General features: G+C 41.0%; 1 long non-coding RNA gene across 1 annotated transcript; it reads right to left on the bottom strand.

The window, feature by feature from the left end:
* Window positions 1–15,145: 15,145 nt before the first annotated feature.
* LOC138742433 (uncharacterized) lies at window positions 15,146–21,799 on the bottom strand. Its single transcript, XR_011344162.1, has 4 exons — window positions 21,703–21,799; window positions 18,337–18,527; window positions 15,857–15,995; window positions 15,146–15,744 (listed from the first exon to the last, which is right to left on the bottom strand). It is a non-coding gene; the product is annotated as an uncharacterized lncRNA (long non-coding RNA).
* Window positions 21,800–22,167: the final 368 nt, after the last annotated feature.

The following is a 22,167-nucleotide window of genomic DNA, read 5'->3' as shown; positions in this document are numbered from 1 at the left end:
TCCATTGGCAACAATTTCAAAAGCTTCATTCATTTGAGAGTGGAGAATCTCAGATAATTTTTGCTGTCACTTCCAAGAAGCTTATTAATTTTTCATCACTTCTACGTCTTAGTTTTTAATTACCATGTCAATTTTCAATCCATCTAATTAACTTGTCATTAATATTATGAAGTTTAATTATGCTCTTTTTTTAAAGTCTCATTTGTATACCTATACAAATTGCCTTCTGAAATTCTTGGCGATCATATGTACTGGATAAGCGTGCCTCAAAGAAGTTTCCTCTACACAAGCAATCATAACGTATCACTTCCAAAATAATTAAATATTCCCAGTTTTGTTTTCTCTACATCTGATTTGTTTCTATAACTAATCTGTGATCCCAAAATTGACAGAGGCAATCGGGATCTAATGCCAGGGGCAAGGACTGGAGTTGTTGTCCTGGAGAAGGGTGATGATGGGTCATGATCTGATATCATGCAACAAACCAAAAGTTTGTTCAGAGCATCTGTTAAAGGCATTTAATGCAATCAGATAATTATTATTCCACTTCTGAATTTGACACAACAGTAACTAACTCAGTATTAAAAGACTAATTCAAGAAAGGAATTTGGAATCACAAGATGTGAGGTATTTAGGACACTAAAGGATATCACATTTAATTGATTTGATTAGCTGCTGGTGGTTAATAGGAATGGCAAGTTGATGATTTTCCTCAGAAAAGGAGGAAAATTGCTGTTATAACAAAGTCTGGTGATAACTGAGTTGATGAGCAGCAAATTATGCTATGTTCCTGTATCAGTCATAAAGTGCTTTAAAGGCTATAACCTTGTCAGGAAAGGTGTGCACAGTTGCAGATTCAATTGTACTAGATGGATGCAGAAGTTCATGGCTTCAGTCTTTCAATTTGATCACAACATTCCTTACATCCACTTCTGCAAGCACCCAGATCCATCTACTTCTTCCAAATAATCCTATTCGTTAATCATCAGCTCCTACCCACCTTTATTGTGCTCCCTGTAATGGTCACCTTGACCAAGTTTCTTGAAATAAATTGTTATTTTCCATCCTTAATTGTCTTGAGCCAAAAAGTTCTTTGAGCTGTTTCTATTTTTATATTTTATGCACTATTAAAACTGATGATGTAAACAAGGCAACAATGTAGTTTAGGGGCAGTAAAGGCATTGGATGATATAAACATATTAAATGAATTTTTAAGAGGTTATGACAGATAAAATATAATCTGGGAAAATGTGTGTAATTTTTCATTGATTAAAAAGTAATGGCATCCAGACAAATCTGGGTATCCTTGTACAGGAACATTGAGAATTGCATGGAAACAAATCTTAGGATGGCATGCTTAACATCTAGAAGAGATTAGGCAGATTGTGCTTGTATTTTTTGGATTTCAGAAGAATGAGTGCAGGCCTCACTAAAATGCTAAATTCCAATGTTGTTTGGAACACAGATGATGGTACTCCCCTTGTGTAAAGGTCTGTCAGACTCAGAATAAAGGATAGGATTGAGAAGAGAAGAAGTTTCTCCAGAAAGTAGTGAATTTTTAGAATTATTTGAGCCTCCACATTCATCTTGAACCCTTGGGGCTAAAATCAAGATCTTTGGATAATAAAGGGAACAGTGGATATAGTATTAGCCCAAGAAGCAGTGCTGAGATAAAAGATCAGCCATAATCTTACTGAAAGGTAGAGCATGTTTGAAAAGAACAGAAAGTTTTGTGTTCTTCTGTTCTCGTTCACAAATTAAATTCCTTTCCATAAACCCTTGTCATCTTGCCAGCAAAACAGCCCCAATACAGACTTGCCAGCCCTGGGTATTGACCTCCTGGTCACTGACTACTCAGATCCAGCATGGCCACTCAGTGAATAAAATGTTCTACTTCATATCACCTTTGGTTTCTTTTCCTGTCATCTTTAATCTGCATTCTCTGGTTGTCCACCCTTACCATTGGGATAGGTACACCTCTATTTATTCCAACCAGATGATTATTTTGAACATGCCAAACACTCCTTCCCCTAAGTTTCTCTGCTCACAATCCATACTTATTCTTGTAACAGAAATTCCTCATCACTGGAATCACATTACAAGTTTTTAGCACCTTCTCCAAGGTCCTCACATTGCCAGCAGAAATGGATATTCCATTTGGATTGAACAAGTGTTTTACAAACATTCAATATAATTCCCTGGCATTTGTACTAAATGCCTCCAGCTATGAAGCTCAGAATATTGTATGTTTTCTTAACCTCTAATAACCACAAAATATTTACATGCATAGGTGTCTAATTTATCTCAAGTTTACTCAGTGAATGACCTGAGTGCCAAATAGACATCAAGGCAATCAGTTTTATCTTAGCACTGAAATTCAGCTCCTTTGCCTATATTTGTTCCAAGGTTGCAATAAACTCAGCATGGAGATGTCCTAACAAAACCCAAATTGGTCAATGAGCAGCTCATTGATAAAGTGAAGCACCATTTGATAGAAACTGCTGACAATATCTTCTATCCCTTTGCAGGCTCGTGAGAGTTATATGATGGAGTATTCATTAACTGGAATAGATTTGTCCTTTATTTTCATGGATAAGATATACCTAGACTGTTTTCCATATTGTTTGGTATTTACTTTTTTAATTGGATCACTGGTTAGAAAGACTACTGCCACTGGAGAATGCATCTTCCTTGCTACAGCTGGGATATTGTCAGGTGTCAATGCCCCCAGCCATGCCTTAACACCACACAGAGGAAATGGATGAAGATTCTATTTTGTGTTATGGACCACAAAGGGAGAACAGAATTATCTACTTGGCATCTCTCAGATCCACATGAAGATCCTTCTCCATCAGTGTAGTACGAGTGTTGGAACTGGTACATGGGGTGCGGAACTTGTGTGGATTGCGATGCTGAAGAACCAGTGTTTTGGTTAGCTGTGCTAAACATGCTGGAAAATATGCAAGTATCTACAGATGGAGCTGTATAATTGTACACAACTGTTCTGCAGGATGACAGTGAAACAGAACACAATTCTACAACTGTCTGCTGAGGAGATCCACAGCCTCAGAAGCCTGGGGCCCAGTGGGTATGACTCATCCAAACATTCAGACAGCTGTCAAAGATGATTCAATTTCCAAGAGGTTGCTTGGCTGGTATCATGTAATGAAGGATTCAATACATTCATCAATGATTCAGCATGTTCAGCCCTGAAGCATACAACAGGCTACAAAAACTTTGCATATCCAGCAGATAATAAAGTATCAGGTCATTTCATCCTGCTGGTAATATAACATTTTGTTAACTCACCATGGTGCCTGAAATGCTGCATAAAGTTGAATTTTTGCATGTTTGATATGATTACAGAATCTACATGTAGCTCAGCAGATTTGCATTGCTGTCATTTACAGTTCTCTCAGTGAACAGCTGCGATAGAAATTGTACTCAGAATTTCTGTCCAAGCATGTTCGTTTCCTTCTCTAATGAACTCTGTGTATTGTCCGAGGATGTGGTCTGAGAAATGGGCACTCACACCTGATCTTACTTGGATGACCACACCCAAGCTCATACTGATTTATTGGAAGCCCTTATATTTCAGGAAGAACTCGCAATCGTGTGCAGAGTGATATGGTCCTATGCACTGCCAGCAATGAAAATCTGAACTTTAGAAAATCAGTGAATTGAAAAATAATTGTGCAACACTCTTAGTCTACAATCACTTGCCATGGGGAAAATGAAGTAATTATTTGTGTTGAGAAATGCCTCAGACTTGAGGTACATTATCAGTGAATTGCAGATTGATTGATTTGGTTGATTTTCTTAAGGCGGTTAAGAATCTGATGGATGGATACATGTTGAAAGTTTCAGTAACCTTGGTGGTTATTAGTGCCATTCCTGTTGTAGAATGTGCATCTTACCAGTAGCTGGAAACTTAACAATTCAGTCAGGATTATATTTGAGGGAAAAAACAAATTCCTTTTGATACACTGCTTATCTGTTTTGTTTTCCCTTAGTCATACTTAACAATTGCATTTATTTCTCTTTGAGATGTGAAAGAACATAATCCTTTATTTACATTTTTGTCACCAACTCAAGCCACCAATTCTCTTGCCATTAGTTGCTTCCTCTTTAATGATCCCCCAATCAAGTAACGATGGAAGAATTCCTTGCAGAACATTGAGTAATGGTACCTAAAGGAAAATGGAAGAAAGAGCTCATACTGGCAGTCTAAGGATATTGAGAATATTGATGACAGTGCCATTTACCAGTGTAGCTGCAGCAAACAAGAGGAATTTTAGTGCTTTTATACATTGTACCTTATGCCTCTGGCTATTATGTGCCAGACAACAGAAACAGAAATTAGCTAAGATGGTTATTTTTTTTAAATATTTTTAATTATTAATTAACAATAATATAACATCTTATGTAATTTATCTAAACAAATCTACTTAACCCCCAACTATGCGCGATTATACGTGTGTGTGTGTGTGTGTGTGTGTGTGTGTGTGTGTGTGTGTGTGTGTGTGTGTGTGTGTGTGTGTGTGTGTGTGTGTGTGTGTGTGTGTGTGTGTGTTTAATACCTCAATCCACTACAGCTCAGACATAATTCTGGAAAAGCAGTTCAAAGTTCAGTCTCAAAAAATCCAATGTTGACACGCAGGTTTTAAATAGATGCAAAGAAGTTCTCGAATGAGGCCAGAGAGAGCGGGGTAACAGACTATTTATAAACTCATGAAATCCTTGTCAAGATGCTTCCAGATGAGTGGGAATCAAAACTCCCTTTCGCTTTGCGGAAGGGACACGAAGCAAATGATTCTCACAAAGTTTCCAGAATCCTTTCGTGGGTCAGCCGTTATGCAGTATTTCTTCTGCTTCCACAACCCTTCCATGGGTCAGCCGTTCCAAGTGACCTTCACAATGGTCACAATCCAACTGCAGAATTCCCCTCCTTCCACAACCCTTTTGTGGGTCAGCCATTCCAAGTGACCTTCCCTTTTAGTCATGGTGTGGCCTATAACATTGAGAAATCAGACAAATTGCCTATTAAAGGATGCTTCTCCAAGTGCAGTCTCCTTCAAATGGCCCCTGAGCAAACAGTGTATTGTTGCTTTAACATGTTGGTCACACGGTCTCTGTACCAGTGCCTCCAGGCACTTCCTCTCTCCTCTGAAGTACGCACTGTCCTCAGTCTGTCAACCCACAGTCTATCTCCAGGGCCTGCAGGGCTTGCAGCCTGATGTGCTCAGTTAAATTGACAGTCCCACTCAAATGAAAATGAACTGTAAATGGGAGCACATAATACTGACAAATTCTTACATTCAAGACTCCAGCACATTACCGAAGCCAATTCCTTCTAAAGCCACTCATCACCCTTGATCCATACACCAATAAAGAGAATAGCTTTAACAAGGATTTAATGAACATAAATCTCATCCTAGAAAATAAAACAGGTAAGTGACATCTTTCCAAGATGGTTTACTGGGCCTGCTATATCTATCCAATACTGCCACTATAGCTTCTGCCAGGCTGATCCCTTTCAGTGGCGAGGCAGTCAGATATGGGCCAAGATGACATTCCTGGGGAGCCATCATCTCAGGATGAGCTTATTGGCTACAAGATGTCTGTGAGCAAACCTTTCGAATGGCAGATGGAATGCAGATGGAATTTTCCTGAGAGAAGGGAGCATATTTTTGCTGGATTGTTCATTCTCTGGGTGTGGAAGGAAATAGATGCATGTCTGCAATAATGATGGTAAAATGAGGACACGTTTCTGGTCAGAGAAGTACTCAACAGACATCTATCCAGATAATCCGAATAGCTCAGCATTAGGTAATGGCATCTGTCAAGGAAAATTAGAATTGCAGAAGATGCACATTCCAAAAAGGTTCATTATCTGGAAGGTTCATTATCTGGAGAGCTCATTCTTCCATCCTTTTCTAAGACTGGAAGGGAGCTATTCCTATCTGTTGAATAGGAGCAAGTCTGTGCAATGCTAGTTTAATATAGCTGGTTAATGGCAAGAGAAAACCTAAGTCAGCATTTTGTCCTTGAAGGACGGGTCTAATTTGAACCCAGCATCTTGCAGAGTTTACTCTTGGGAATAATCATGGAGAACTCTTGAAATTTTATGAAGATAAAATGAATGATCAAAAGATACTACATATTTTGTTGAGGATTCCTTAGAAGTATCTTCTTGTCTGGGCAAAAGTCTCCAACATAAAAACAGATATTAGGGCAATTTGGAGATGCTGATCACAAGTACATTTTACAAGCTTCTAAGGACCCAATCTATAGTCACAAGAAAACTATTGCGCTTCTTTACATTACATAATTTATAGACTTAGAGTGGAATTGTATACATCATTTATTACTAGTATGAAAGCTGGAAAAAATGCAATTGTTAAGTATGACTAAGGGAAAACAAAACAGATAAGCAGTGTATCAAAAGGAATTTGTCTTCCCCCTCAAATATAATTCCTCAGTTGAGCAACTTCATGCATAAGTAGATTTTCTATTTAAATCTTAGTTATGTTAAAATTTATCCATCCAGAAAATGGATATTCAACCTAACTGCACCACGCAGAAAGCACAAGGAACAATATTTTCAATGCTACCGTCAGGATAAATATGTTATGCAAATTTAAATGCTTATAATGAGGAATGAATGGATTGCAGAAGAAAGCATCAAAATCTCTATAAAATGTTGATCACCATAATGGCTATAGTATGGATTGCGGAGGTTCATGTGGCCTCTCTGTCTGGAACCAGGGGGAATGTGGATTGTAGAGGGACGTGTGGCCTTTCCATCTGTAACCTAGTCATAGGTTACATCATCTGTCAATCAAATTGGACTCTTCCCACCCATTTGTACATATCTGACAATTGGCCCCTTTAAACACTTAATTATTACTTGGGCTAGAATCCCAATATTTAAAAGCTTTCTATGTGCAGCAGATCATCCTTTTTGCTCCTTGTCCTGACTATGAATGCTGCTCCATGCCAGGTTGCAAACAGTAAACATTGCTGGAGGAGTCAGTGGTATGGTGTGCACTTCACTTAGAGTGAGACAGTAGTATTGTGTGGGAATGCTTAGCATTGAGCTGTACCCCATTGGAACAGGGAACCGTGAGCGCATGTTTAATCCCTGTCTAGTAAGAGTATGCTTGTCACCAAAGATTGTTGTATCTGATGTGAACACTTACATTGGTTTAGTATCGAACATTGTTTTTGTGTCTTCCCCATTATGATCTCCCCATGTGAGCAATAAAGATCATCTTTGTTTGTGCAGCCTGTGTCTGTATTCATTTCTCTGTGAATCCACTGGATGTGATTGATCACACAAAACAATGGCACAATTTATACTTTAATTTTATCAATTGTTACTTCAAAGATCTACCGGGACCAATGCCTGAAGAGGGCGCACAAAATCGGTGAACCGGTGCAGACTCGAAAGGCCAACATGTAAATGGTTATATGGCTATACGGTCATATGTGAAACACGGAAGTCTGCAGATGCTGTGATTGTAGTAAAAACACAGAAATGCTGGAGTAACCCAGCAGGTCTCGCAGTGTCCATAGGAGGTAAACACATCCTCTCCATAATGTTTGGGACAAAAAAATTTTTTTTTTCCTTTATTTGTGCTGTGCTAAACAGTTTTAAATGTATAATCAAACAATTCATATGTAATTAAAGTGAACATTCCAGATTTCATTAAGGGTTATTTCTATACATTTTGGTTTGACCATGTAGAAAGTACAGCATTTTTTTATACATAGTCCCCTCATTTCAGGACACTATAATGTTTATGACATTTGGCTTCACAGGTGCAGTACTCAGGTATGTTTAATTACTTCATTAATGCAGGTATAACAGAGGCAGACTTACTCCTAAGCTTTTTGATCATTTTTGGAGTCTGTAGAACAATAGAACAATTACAGCACAGAAACAGGCCACCTTGGCCCCTCTAGTCTGTGCCAAATCATTTTTTATGTCTAGTCCCATTGACCTACACCCACCCCATAGTACTCCATATCTATCCTATCCATGTACTTGTCCAAATTCTTCTTAAATGTTAAAAATGAGCCTGCATTCACCACTTCAGTTGGAAGCTCGTTCCACACCCCCATCTCTCTCTGTGTGAAGATGTTCCCCCTCATGTTCCCTTAAACTTTTCCCCTTTCACCCTTAACCCATGTCCTCTGGTTTGCATCTCACTTATCCTCAATGAAAAAAGCCTATCCATATTTACACTGTCTATCCTCTCATAATTTTAAATACCTCCGTCAAATCTTCCCTCATTCTTCTACGATCCAGAATAAAGACCTAACCTGTTTAACCTTTCCCTGTAACTTAGTTCCTGAAGTCCAGGAGATACCCGAGTAAATCTTCTCTGCACTCTTTCCATCTTATTGATATCTTTCCTGTAGTTAGGTGGCCAAAATTGCACACAATATTCCAAATTTGGCCTCACCAATGTCTCATACAAATTTAACATGACATCCCAACTCCTGTACTCAATGTTTTGATTTATGAAGCCAATATGCCAAAAGCTCTCTTTACAACCATATCCATCTGTGATGCCATTTTCAGGGAATTATGTATTCCCAGATCCTTCTGTTCTACTGCACTCCTCAATGCCCTATCATTTACCATATATGACCTTTCTTGATTTGTCCTTCAAAAATGCAATGCCTCACACGTGTCTGCATTAAATTTCATCCATTTTTCAGCTCATTTTTCCAGTTGGTCCAGATTGGTCTTCAAGTTCTTCAAACCTTATTTGCTGTCCACACTACCTCCAATCTTAGTGTCATCTGCAAAGTTGCTGATCCAATTTACCATAATATCATATAGTCATTGATATAGATGACAAACAACAATCCTCCCAGCACTGATCCCTGACATACTGGTTATTATGGGGAACAGCCAAAGAGGTATCCTGCCCTGCCCACCTGTTCCATTTCCCTCTCCTGACTGTCACCCATCTACTGTCCTCCAGCCTCCCTGGTATGATAGATTCCCTGTAACCTCTGTCAATCACACGCTCTGCCTCCTGAATGATCTGGAGTTCATCCATCTCCAGCTCCATTTCCTAAATTCAGTTTGTCAGGAGCTCCAGTTGGATGCACTTCTCATAGATGAAGTAATCAGGGATAGCGCTGGCTTCCCTCACAATCCATATCCTGCAATAGGAGCATTCAGCTGGCTTGGTTGCCATATCCACCCTCTCTATCTCTCTCTCTCTGTTAGTTGCCATTTTTCGACATGAGGACCAGAGTTGCACCAATAAAAGTCAAATAAGCCATTATGTCTAAAAAACAAGAATAAAACATCAAGAGACATCACCCAAACCTTAGGATTACCAAAATAAACAATCTGGAACATTATTAAGAAAAAAGAGCATACTGGTGAGCTGAGTCATTGCAAGGGGACTAGTATTTTAAGAAAGACCTTCACTGCAAATGACAGAAGAATTCTCAAATACCTCTCTGACCGATCAGAAACATACTTCAGGAGGCAGGTGTGGATATGTAAATGGCTATGTCTGCAGAAGACTTCATGAACAGAACAGTGGCTACACTTCAAGATACAAACCATGGTAAAGGTGGTTTGCTTTGGATCTTGGATAGTTCCTTTACACCACTATATTTTGCTCTTGCCTTCACTCTGATGCAGGTTAATCTTGGTCTCATCTGTCCATCAGTCCTTTTTCCAGAATTCTGCAGGGACTTTTAAATACTTTTTGCCAAACTAATCTGGCATCTTGTAGTGTAGCCTCAGTATTTCTGTTCATGAAGTCTTCAGCAGACTGTAGTCATTGGCCTATCCACATCTGCCTCCTGAAGAGTATATCTGATCTATAAGACAGGTGCTTGAGATTTTTCTTCATTATGATGAGAAATCTTCTGTAATCAGCAGTGGAGGTCTTCCTTTGAATACAAGGCCCTTTGCAATATGCTCTTTCTTTATTATGCCCCAAACAGCTGATTTTGCTCATCCTAAAGTTTGGACAATGTCTCCTACTGTTTTATTCTTGTTTTTCAACCTCATGATCACCTTTTTGACTTTGATTGGCACAACTCTGGTTCTCCTGTTGAAAAATGGCAACTACAGACTGCAAAGGTGATTAAAAGCTTAGAAGAAAGCCTCGCTCCTTATACCTGCACCAATGAAGCAATTAAATATAGCTGAGTAATCACAAACACATGTGAAGCCAAAAACCTCAAACATTATGGTATCCTAAAATGAGGGGACTATGTATGAAAAGTGCTCTAATTTCAACATGGGTCAAACCAAAATACTACAAATAACCTTGAATAAAATCTGGAATGTGCACTTTAATTATCTTTGAATCGTTTGATTACAATTTTAAAACTGTGGAGCAAATAAAGGAAAAGAAATGTCTTTGTCCCAAACATTATGGAGGGTACTGAATGTACAACTGATATTTTGGTTCAGGGCAGAAACGTCAGTTATATGTCTTTACCTCCAATGGATGCTGCAAGACTTGCTGAGTTCCTCTAGCATTTCTGTGTTTTTCATTGTTATTTCGTATCACAAATCATTCAAATTGTATACAAAAAGCATTGCACTGTCTCATTTTTAATTCCACATTTTTATCAAACAAAATCCTTACAAATTTCAAATAGAAAAACAAAGAAATTCTAGTCAAAATTACTTGCAAATCGCATTGTATTAATCAATTTCAATGCTACAAATTTGAGTTAAATATATGCTAGTCCTGGATATATATTTCTAATAATAGTGAAAATAATTATGCCTCACTATTTTCTCCAAATCTAGGCAAATAAATGTAAAAACAAGAAAAAGGGGGTATAATTCAACAATGACAGTATTGCATGAACACGAGTGAACCAATCTACTCCTCGTGGCTGCTTCATCATGCAACATGATCACAGCTGATCCACCATTCAATTAGATCACGGCTGCTCCTTCATTCAACATGATCACAGCTGCTTCTCCATTCAACTAGATCACGGCTGATCCACCATTCAATTAGATCACGGCTGCTCCTCCATTCAACTGGATCACGGCTGCACCACCATTCATCTGGATCACGGATGCTCATCATTCAACTAGATCACGGCTACTCCACCATTCAACTAGTTCACGGCTACTCCACCATTCAACTAGATCACGGCTGATCCACCATTCAACAAGATCATGGCTGCTCCTCCATTCATCTAGATCACGGCTGATCCACCATTCAACTAGATCACGGCTGCTCCTCCATTCTACTAGATCCTGGCTGATCCTCTATTCCACATAATCATGGCTGCTCCACCATTCAACTAGATCATGGCTGATCCTCTATTCCACATGATCATGGCTGCTCCACCATTCAACTAGATCATGGCTGATCCTCTATTCCACATGATCATGGCTGCTCCACCATTCAATTAGATCATGGCTGATCCTCTATTCCACATGATCATGGCTGATCCACCATTCAACTAGATCACGGCTGCTCCACCATGTAACATGATCATGGCTGATCTCTTCCCTGTGCTACTTTCCTGCATCAATTCCTGAACTCCAGAATTCTCCTTAATTAGTCATCCAGCACACAATACATTATCAAAAATAGCCTATGCTCTTGTTTGATACTAAACTTATTGATTGAAAAGCATCTCTTATAGGCAACATAAATTTGACCCCAACACTACTAATGCTATTTTTATCTTCTTAACTAAGGGAAAAATTACTACAATCGTTACATCATTTCCACATATTGACTGGGACTACCATACTGTAAGAGGGCTGGATGGAGCTTGTCAAATCTGTTCAGGACAGCTTTTAAATCATATATATATATATATATATATATATATATATAGGTACCAACTAGAGAGAGTGCAATACTGGATTTCCTATAATGGAGCAAGAAATGACAGATAATAGAAATATGTGTAAGGCAACATTTTGGGTCCAGTCATCATAATGCCATTCAAGTTAATTATGGAGATAGGTCTGGGCTTTAGGTTGAGATTCTAAATTGGAGAAAGGCCAAATCTGAGGAAATAAGCAAGGATCTATAAGGCATGGATTAGGAGAAGTTGCATTTGGGCAAGGAAGTGCAAGGACCTTCAAAGGTGAAGGTACAGAGTTTGTATGTTGCTATCAGGGTTAAAGGCAAGTTTAGCAAACATCAGGAACCTTGGTATTTGAGGCATATTAGGGATCTGGTTTGGAAGAAGAGAGACGTGGAAAGCAGGTATAGGCCACATAAAGAAAATTAGGTACTTGACAAGTATAAAATATGCAAGAAAAAACACAAGAAAGAAATCAGGAAGGCTAAAGGAAGACATGAGGTTGCTTTGGCAGATAATGTAAAGGAAATTCCTAAGGGTTTCTAGAGGTATATTAAGAGCAAAATAATAGTAAGGGACAAAATTGGTCCCCTTGAAGATCAGAGTGATCAGTTATATGTGGAGCCACAAGTTATGGGAAAGATCTTAAACTGATTTTTTTTTTGTTTCAGTATTTATTCAGGAAACTGGTACAATCAAGGGATGTAAGGAAAACAAGTAGTGAGGTCATGGAACCTTTACATATTAAAGAGAAGGCAGTGTTTGCTGTCTTAAAGCAAATAAAGTGGATAAATCCCTAGGGCCCGACAAGATATTCCCTCAGACCTTGAGAGAGGCAAGTTTAGAAATTGCAGGGCTCTGGCAGAAATATTTAAAATGTGCTGAGCCATGGGTGTGGTGCTGGTGGGTTGAAGGACAGCTCTATTGTTTAAAAAATGCTCCTGAGTAACCCTGGAAATTATAGGCTGGTGAGCCTAATGTCAGTAGCAGTTAAATTATTGGAAGGTGTTCTAAGAGAGATTTGGATAGCCAAAGACTGATTAGGGATTGCCAACATGGGTATGTGCATGGTATTTTGAGTTTAACCAATCTTATAAAGATTTCCAAGACTATAAAGGAGAAGTAGTTGAAGATGGTTTCTCAGACTAGAGGCCTGTAACTCATGTTTTTCTCAGGGATCAGAGCTGTGACCTTTGTTGTTTTTCATCTATAACCAATAATCTGAATGATAATGTGGTCGATTGAAGCAGAAAGTTTGCAGATGATACTGTGGACAGAAAGGAAGGCTTTCCACAGAGGGATCTAGACAAGCTGTAAAAAATGAGTTGACAATGGCAGATGTAATTTACTGGAGGTGTTGAATTTTGGAAAGACAAACCAAGAAATGACATGCACGGTAAACGGTATGGCACTGAGAAGTGCGGTAGAACAGAGGGATTTGGGAATACAGATACATAATTCCCTGAAAGTGACATCAAAGGTAAATAGAGTTGCTTAAGAGATTTTTTACACAGAAATTCTGCGATATTGCCATTTACACTGAACTGAAGAAAGCCAGAATAATGCCGGATCAGTGTGTCATTTTACACAGCAAGCTGGCATTCCGGGAGCAAAAGAGGCGAGATGTGTAACTCCACAGCATCGGCATCTCGTATGATGTATAACATCTCTTCACAAAAATGGAGCTAGATCTTGAAGTGCTTATGCTACTAGCCATGTATATGTATACCACTCTTTGAGTGCAAGCACATTTCCTGCGTATGGTACATGACTTTATGATGTTCAGATGGATGGATTCATGCAAGCAATTTGTTCATGTGATCAGAAATACACTGGAGGGGAAATTGAAGAGAAGCAGAGAGATGTTTGAGGCAGAAAGGCTCGTGGACCTTACATGCCATAAGACAGAGATGATTAGTTTTTCTGAGTCAATTCATGATGATCTCAGATAGAATGATGTAGAGGAGAGAGACCACACGGACCTGTGTTCTTGTTCAATTTCCTCAACAATTTTGATGAAGATGAGTGGCAGGGTAATTTCTGTACGTCTTGGGACACTTTTGACTTTGTATTGGAACTCATTGAGCCCTACCTGAGGTGCTTGACAACAAAATAGCCTCTGGAACCTCAGCTTAGACTCACCGTTGCTTTGTGGTGGTATGCTATCGCATGTTGGTGTCGGCATTGTATGTGTGTTGGTATGCAAGGTTACTAGAGCATTGAAGAGGCCCTTTCTAAACATTTGTCGATGGATTTGCAGAATGGCACACATTTTCCCATAATCACTTCCTATGATGACACACAAGCCTTCTACAATTGGAAAGGGTGGAACACAATTGTTCTTCAATTTGTTGTTGACCACAACTATTGGTAAGGATCTTGGCCTAAGTTACAATTTATCAATTAATGTGTATCACTCAGTCTTTTTTATTTCCAGCTTCACAGATGTTATGATTGCTCGAATTTTATCCAACTTGCCCAACTACAGAAAAGCCGAAAGTCAAGGTGGGTACCTCTTCCCACGCAAAGTAAGTGTATATACCCCATTGTACAGTAATGTATACATGGATCAAGCATCAATCATTTTTTTTGCCCCATGTAACCATATAGGAATCAATGACAATGAAATATATCTATATATATATGTTAAACTGAAGGAATGGCTGACTGACTCTACCTCAAATGAAACTTATGATAAGTCCAAGGGTCAGGTTCTATCCTGTTATTGTAAAACAGCCACTAGCAAATATCACAAACTGATTGTTTGTGATCTCAGAAGTTGCATAAAGTACTTATAAAACTGTATTGCTCTGCCCACAGAAATCCAAACAGTTGACGGAGTAGAAATCCCTGTGCACCTAATCGGAGACCCAGCTTACACTCACAGGAAGTGACTGATGAAGGGGTTCACTAACCACCATGTACTCGATCAACAGCAGCAAAGTTTCATACCTTCTGAACTTGGCAAGGATGGCGGTAGAAAATGCTTTCGGATGTCTCTAAGGTCGCTGGAGGTGCCTGGCCAAGCAACGATATTTCTACCACATTTGTATCAGACATTGATGCTACTTGTTGTGTTCTCTATAATCTATTTGAAATCAACAAGGAACACTTCCTGCCAGAGTGGAACACTGAGCTCCCTGATCTCCCTGAGGAGCCTGATCGAGTTGCTTATCAGGGAGCACAAGCACACAGTCACCAGGAGATCCATGAGGCAACTATGTCCCTTCTGTAAGGAATTTAAGCTAGTAAATAATAACTTCTAGTAAATGTATGTTGTACATGTAAGAGAATGTCAATGAACAGAAACATGTAAAGAACAATAAAAATGTTCAATTCAACTGCGTATAACTGTTTACAACAGTCCAAATACACAAAACACCAATAACCATGTGCTAAAGAAGTAACTATAACATCACGCCAGCAGCTGGAAGAAGGAGAAGAAAGAAGATGATTGACATGACTCGGATCCTTCGTCTGTATGTTGCATGCTGTCATTCTGCTGTGGTGCTGGAGAAATATACTGACTACGGGGTGCAGGAGCGCAGTTCTGTCATGTGGGTGGTTGTTGCCATATCGCGGGAGCAGGGTAATGTTGAGCAGAAGATGACATGTGTCCAATCATTTCCCACATAAGTGATGCCTGGTTTTGCATCTCATGCTGAAAGTCCTTGAATATGTTGCCATACCCATTCATTTTCTCAGCCCACTCACGATTATCGGACTCCCATGCTGTGATCTCCACCTCCTGTGCTCCTCTCGTCAGCCGCTCCTCATGGGCCCTCTGCTCCTCCAATCGAAGATGCTCCCTCTCCACATCCTCATGGTCCATAGTCAGTAACATCTCCTTCATCTCCCTGGTCCCCACCTGGGCTTTGGTAGGTTTCTGCTTTTTCTGCCGCAGCTGGCATCCTAGAGAACAATAGAACACAAGCGAATTTAGTGAGATGGCTCTTTATGGGCAAACACACTTACAAATACACATGACAAAAAATGTTAATCACAAAGAGAATTAGGTTTTTACCTGGTCAATCAGGAGGTGTGGATTCTTTATTGCTGGCCCCACCACCATTTCGTGTTTGTGCTCTTTAGACAGCAGGTGTAACATAAAAAAAGCCACAAATATCCCGGAATAGAGCAGCAGTGTAAAAGTCTCTTGAGAGCTTTTGGATTTAAGCCAAAAGAGATTAATGAGACCTTCAGGGAATTCTATGGGTGTTTTGGAGAGCAGGGGCGGCTAATGTTTAAACAACTTAAGAATAAGTATGATTTATCAAATAAGATGTTCCACTGCTACCTTCAGATAAGATCTTTTATACAGGACAAATTAGGTCCAACTATGGCCCTACCAGAGTGCAATGGCATAGAGGCCATGATTTGAAGGGGGAACACACGAAAATTCATCACAGCAAAGTATTTCTTGCTCCAAGTCAAAGGACCTAAATCAGGCTTTTAGAAATCAAGGCAGAGTTGGGAGTCAGACTTAGGAATAACAATTGCTGAGTGGTGTGGATCTGACCTGTGTCGGACCAGCATGACTGCAATTATTAATGCGAGGTGCAGGCTGGTACAATACAATTTCCTACACCAGTGGTATCTGATGCTGCAAAAATTGAACAGATCTAAATCACAATGATCACACCAATGCTTCAGATGTGGCATTGCGATGGGGACCTTTGTGCATTCAACCTGGACATGTACCAAGGTGAGACACTTATGGGTGGAACTGGGCCAAGCCCTGGAGGAAAAAAAATCATAGATAAAGAATTCTCACAGGACCTAGAGCTGTGCCTTTTGGGAGACATGATGAACATAAGACTTGCAATGAAATTGTCTAAATTTGAAATCCAATTCATAAGATTGCATTGTCAGTGGCCAGGAAGTGCATAGCAGTTACCTGGAAGTCTGGTTCCAGCCTGAATATAGTGCGCTGCAATGCTGAAATGAAAAGCAATGTTCCTTATAGCTCAAGAAAAAATTATAATACTTCCTTGAAAATTTGAGAACCATACTTAAATTCAAGTGGAGCACATTTATAGTGTGGACCATCATGCCTTGCTACCCTACCTTCCTCATCTATCCCTCAATCATTGGGGAAGAGGGGTCCATCTCATCCCAACCAGGAAAAGTCAAGAAAAAGAGAACAGCCTGAGCACTGGTAGCCGTGACCTAACAAACCATAAACCCTTGATATGTTTCACACTTTTGTTGTGAACATCCTGAATGTTGTGTGTAATTGGGGTTGATTAAGTGTTAAATGTGTGTGTGTGTCTGTGGGGGGGTGGGGGGGGAGGGTAGAGGGAAGGGGACAGAAAAAGCTTCAACTCTACCGAATAATCTTGTATAGAATTGGTAATTGTAAATTGTAATCAATATTGATATTGTCAACATTAACATTGATAATATCGATAACTGTGTGAGTTTAAGTTTAGAAAATCATAAATAAAGTATTCAAAGAGAGCTTTTGGAATATTGGCCTTCATAAATTAAAGTATTGAGTATAGGAGTGGGATGTTATGATAAATTTGTATGAGACATTGGTGAGGGCAAATTTTATGTATTGTGTGCAGTTTTAGTCGCCTAACTACAGGAAAGATATCAATAAGATTGAAAAAAGTGCAGAGAAGACTTATTCAGCGAAGATGTTGCCCACACTTCAGGACTGAGTTATAGGGAAAGGTTAAATAGGTTAGGATTTTATTTCCTGGATCATAGAAGAACAAGGGGAGATTTGATTGCAGTATTTATATGATGGGTATATATAAATGTAGCTAAGTGTGGTGGACCGAGCAGTCACACAGTTGGACAGGCGGAATCGCCGCACTGAGCTGCCGGCAGAGAATGGTGCGGACTCCCCTTCTTTGCCCTGGAGAAGCCCACGTTTGCAGACCTCTGTAGTTTGACAGAGTGCAATGCTATCCTGCTGGCCTGTTGCTAGAGAGACTATGACTGCAGCGCACTAACTTCACTCCCCCTTGTGAGGCGTGCTGACATCACTCCCATTTATGAGGCGTGCAATTGTTTAAAATAAAAAACAGTTGGTAGTTGACTCTTCTCTTCTCTGGTAGCTGTGTTTCTTGAGCTCTGCAGTTAGTCCCACTAAATTGGTGATTCTGACGGGTGCTCAACGTCTCTTGAGCCCCAACAGTGAAACATAGTGAGAAAGCCTGCAGAATGGATGCCACTACTGCGCTGCATATAACCACGTCCATGGTTCCAGCAGGATGAGGCTCAGTCCCACATTAGGAACAATACAAATGAAGCCACCAAATCTGGCATGTAGTCACCTCATTGGATGAAGATTCTGCTGTCAAGGTAGATGATTTTATCAACAACCTGCCCAAGGAGGATCAATACAGTGCTTTTAAAGCACACCTCCTTGTGACTTTTGGCATGTCTGACCTGGAAAAAGGCACACATTTCTTGATGACTTGGGGGACAGAAGGCCATCAGAACCGACGAATGAAATGCTTGTGTTAACAGATGGCCATTTCAAAAACTTACTGGTCAAGGCAGCCTTCTTGGAATGGCTCCCTCGTAATATCACCCTGCTGCTCTCTTCTGCTGACTTCTCCAAACCAAGGGAAGTGGCGGGGGAGGCAGACAGACTTCACAGGGTACTACAGACTCCCGTGGCAAAATTTCAACAGGTCATCTTGGTCAATGCAGCCACCAGTTCTATGGCACTCCCCAAGCTACCGAGGAAGAAAAAATCATTGGAGAATAGCAAATGGCGTTTCTACCACAGAAAGTGCGGCAGGAATGCACCGTGGTTGACTCCCAGGGAAATGACAATGCCAACTGCCACTGATGGCCCTGGCAATCCGTGACCAGATCAGCCTCTTATCAATGCACGGGATGCAAACTGCTCAGCTCAGTATCTTCCCGCCATCCTCTTATAAGCAGGAATCTCAAGTGCCTCAAGCCGACTTGTGTGCCACCAATGGCTGTATGATTAGTAGTTATGGTACCAAGTCGATACAACTGGTATTAGGTGACACCCTTTACCACTGGACTTTCAGTCTAGCATCCGTAGGACAGCCCATTTTGGGAGCAGACTTCTTGAGGGCACATGACTTATTGGTAGACATGAAAGGTCGCCATTTGGTCCACACAATCACATTCCACACACGCCCACCCCTTTAAGTCATCGACTGACAACACTGCTACATATGCAAACACTCACCACCGATGATTTTGCGAGCTTATTAGCAGTTTCATGAACTACTTACACCAAATTTCTATTTAGTCTCTCCATGTCATGGATTTCAGCACTATGTAACCACCACTGGCCCTCCCCTACATTCCAAGGCACGCAGATTTCCCTCTGATCACCTACTACAGGCCAAAAAAGAGTTCAAAACTATGGTGGAACTAGGCATCCAAAGGTCTGATAGTCCTTGAGCATCGCCACTCCATATGGTGCCCAAAGCATTGGGCGGCTCTATGGCGCAACTGTGCTGGATAGGTATCCAATACCACACATTCAAGATTTCGCCATCAACCTCCATGGCAAATGTATCTTCTCGAAGGTAGACTTGGTAAAAGGTTATCATCCTGTCCACCCAGACATCATCCCTAAAATAGCCATTATTTCTCCATTTGATCTATTTGAGTTTCTAAGTATGCCTTTCGGCCTTAAGAACGTAGCTAAGATGTTCCAATGTTTAACAGATGCTGTCACGAGAGATTCACCTTTCCTTTTCTTCTACTCAATGACACCTTAGTGGCCAGTGAGTCAACACAAGAGCATAGACCTCAACTGCGACCATTGTTCCAGAGGCTATGGGATTTTGCCCTTTCTATCAACTTTATGAAGTGTGCATTTGGCAAACACACAATTGACTTTTTTGGGCTCAGTATTTCAAACGTAGGCGCAAACCTTTTCCAGACAAAGTATCAGCCATTCGGGCCTTCCCAAAGCCCATTACAGTTAAAGGGCTACAAGAATTCCTGGCAATGGTTAACTTTCATAACAGGTTCATCCCAGCAGCTGCCAGAATCATGAAGCCCTTGTCCCACATCCTCATTGGAAAACCTAAAAAACTGCTCTGGATTACAAAGGCCACAAAGCATTTGACAAAGCAAAAGAGGCTCTTTCAAAGGTAACCATGTTGGCCCACCCCCACTTGCACGCTCACGTCAGATACATCAGACATGGCCATGGGGGGCAGTCCTAGAACAGAAAATCAGCGGTCACTGGCAACCCCTGGCATTTTTCAGCTGCCACCTATGTCCACTCAAATTAAAGTACAGCCACTCAAATGGGAGTTGTTAGCACTTTATCTTGCCTTCAAACATTTCAGTTATTTTCTACTGCGTTTACTGACCATAAGCCTCTAACGTTTTCCCTTGCCAAGATTATGGATCCCTGGTCGGCGTGTCAACAGAGGCATCCAGCCTATATTTCTGAATTTACCTCTGATGTCTGGCATTTGTCCAGTAAAGACAATGTTGTAGCTGATGCCTTGTCCAGTTCAGAGGTCAATACGATTACATGAGAGCTAGATCTCCAGTTTCTCATAATACCAGGAGGTACAAGCTTTCCGTACAGCTATTACAGACCTGCTCTTAGCTGACGTTCCATTGGGCCCTGATCAGGTGAACATACTTTGTGCTACTTGAACTGGCCACCCACAACACTCATTCCACTGTCTTGGCAGAGGAAACTTTTCGACTACATTCACGGCCTGTCCCATTCATCTGTCCACACAATGGTCAAGCTTATGTTCTCAAAATATATCTGGCATGGCTTACGAAAGCAGGTCACTCACTGAGCATGAACATGCCTTTCCTGCCAGGCAGCTAAGGTCCAATGGCACACCCGAGCACCGCTTCAACAATTTCCATCTGCCACTCAAAGATTTCAGCATGTACACAAACATTGTGAGCCTGCTACCCATGTCCAGAGGTCAATGGTATGTACTAACAATGGTTGACCATTTTACCTTTTGGCCGGAAGCTACACCAACGATGGACATCACAGCTGAAACGTGTGCTCAGACTTTTCTCTTGACCTGAGCTGCTCAATTTGGAGTACCAGTCCTTCTAACCTCTGACAGGGAATTCAGTTTACTTCAACCTTGTGGGCAAACCTGGTGAGACTTTGCGGTATGCAATTACACCATACTATGGTGTACCACCCGCAGGCTAATGGGCTAGTGGAATGTTTCCACCGGCATCTGAAACAAGCCTTGTGGGCAAGACTTAAAGGGCCTCACTGGGCAGATGAGTTACCGTGGGTGCTGTTGGGTATTAGAACAGCACCTAAGGATGATCTGGAGACCTCTTCAGCAGAATTAGTTTACGGCGCTCCACTCCTAGTGCTGGAAGACATCACTCCTTCTCCAAAGATATCTCCTCAGTTACAGAGGAATTACAAGAACTAAGAAACAAGATGAGTTCCCTGGCTCCGGTTCCAGCAACTCATCATGGATCTCTGCCTACACACATTCCTGCTGCTCTTGACTCTATTTCTTACATCTTTGTTCAATGTCCATTCCACGCTACACTCCTGCAGCAACCTTATGAGGGGCCTTATAAAGTGCTGCAGAACAATAGACCAATGATGCTATTGGACATTGGTGATCAACCAGAACTTTTTACACAAGACGGACTGAAGCCTACACACATGGACATTGTTGAACCTGTGCATGGCCCACCTCCCAATCGCTGGGGACGCCCTCCTAAAATACACAAAGTTGTGACATTGCTACTGTGCAATGATTCTGGTCGGGGGGGTGGGTGGGGGGATGATGTGGCGGACCAAGCGGCCTCACAGCTGGATAGGCAGAATTGATGGACTGAGCGGCCACCACAGAATGGTGTGGAATCCTCTTCTTTCCCCAGGAAGAGCCCACATTTACAGACCTGCGGGGGTTGATGAAGCACATTGCTTCCCTGCTGGCCAGCTGCCAGAGAGACAATGGCTCTGCAGTGCACTAACTGCACTCCACTTTATGAGACGTGCTGACATCACGCCCCTTTATGAGGTGCGCTGACATCACTCCCCTTTATGAAGCGCGCTGACATCACTCCCCTTTATGAGGTGCGCTGACATCACGCCCCTTTATGAGGCGCGCTGACATCATTCCCCTTTATGAGGTGCGCTGACATCACGCCCCTTTATGAGGCGCGCTGACATCATTCCCCTTTACGAACCATGTGATTGTTTAAAATAAAAAAGTTGGTAGTTGATTCTTTGGTAGCTGTGTTTCTTGAGCTCTGCAGTTAGTACCACTAATGTAAGCTTTTTTTTCCCACTGAAGGCAGGTGAGATACAAACCAAAGGACATGGGTTAAGGGTGAAAGGGGAAAGGTCTAGGGGGAACTTCA

Source organism: Narcine bancroftii, chromosome 9, assembly GCF_036971445.1.
Source record: "Narcine bancroftii isolate sNarBan1 chromosome 9, sNarBan1.hap1, whole genome shotgun sequence".
NCBI lineage: Eukaryota > Metazoa > Chordata > Chondrichthyes > Torpediniformes > Narcinidae > Narcine > Narcine bancroftii.
This window is presented reverse-complemented; position numbering and strand designations above follow the sequence as displayed.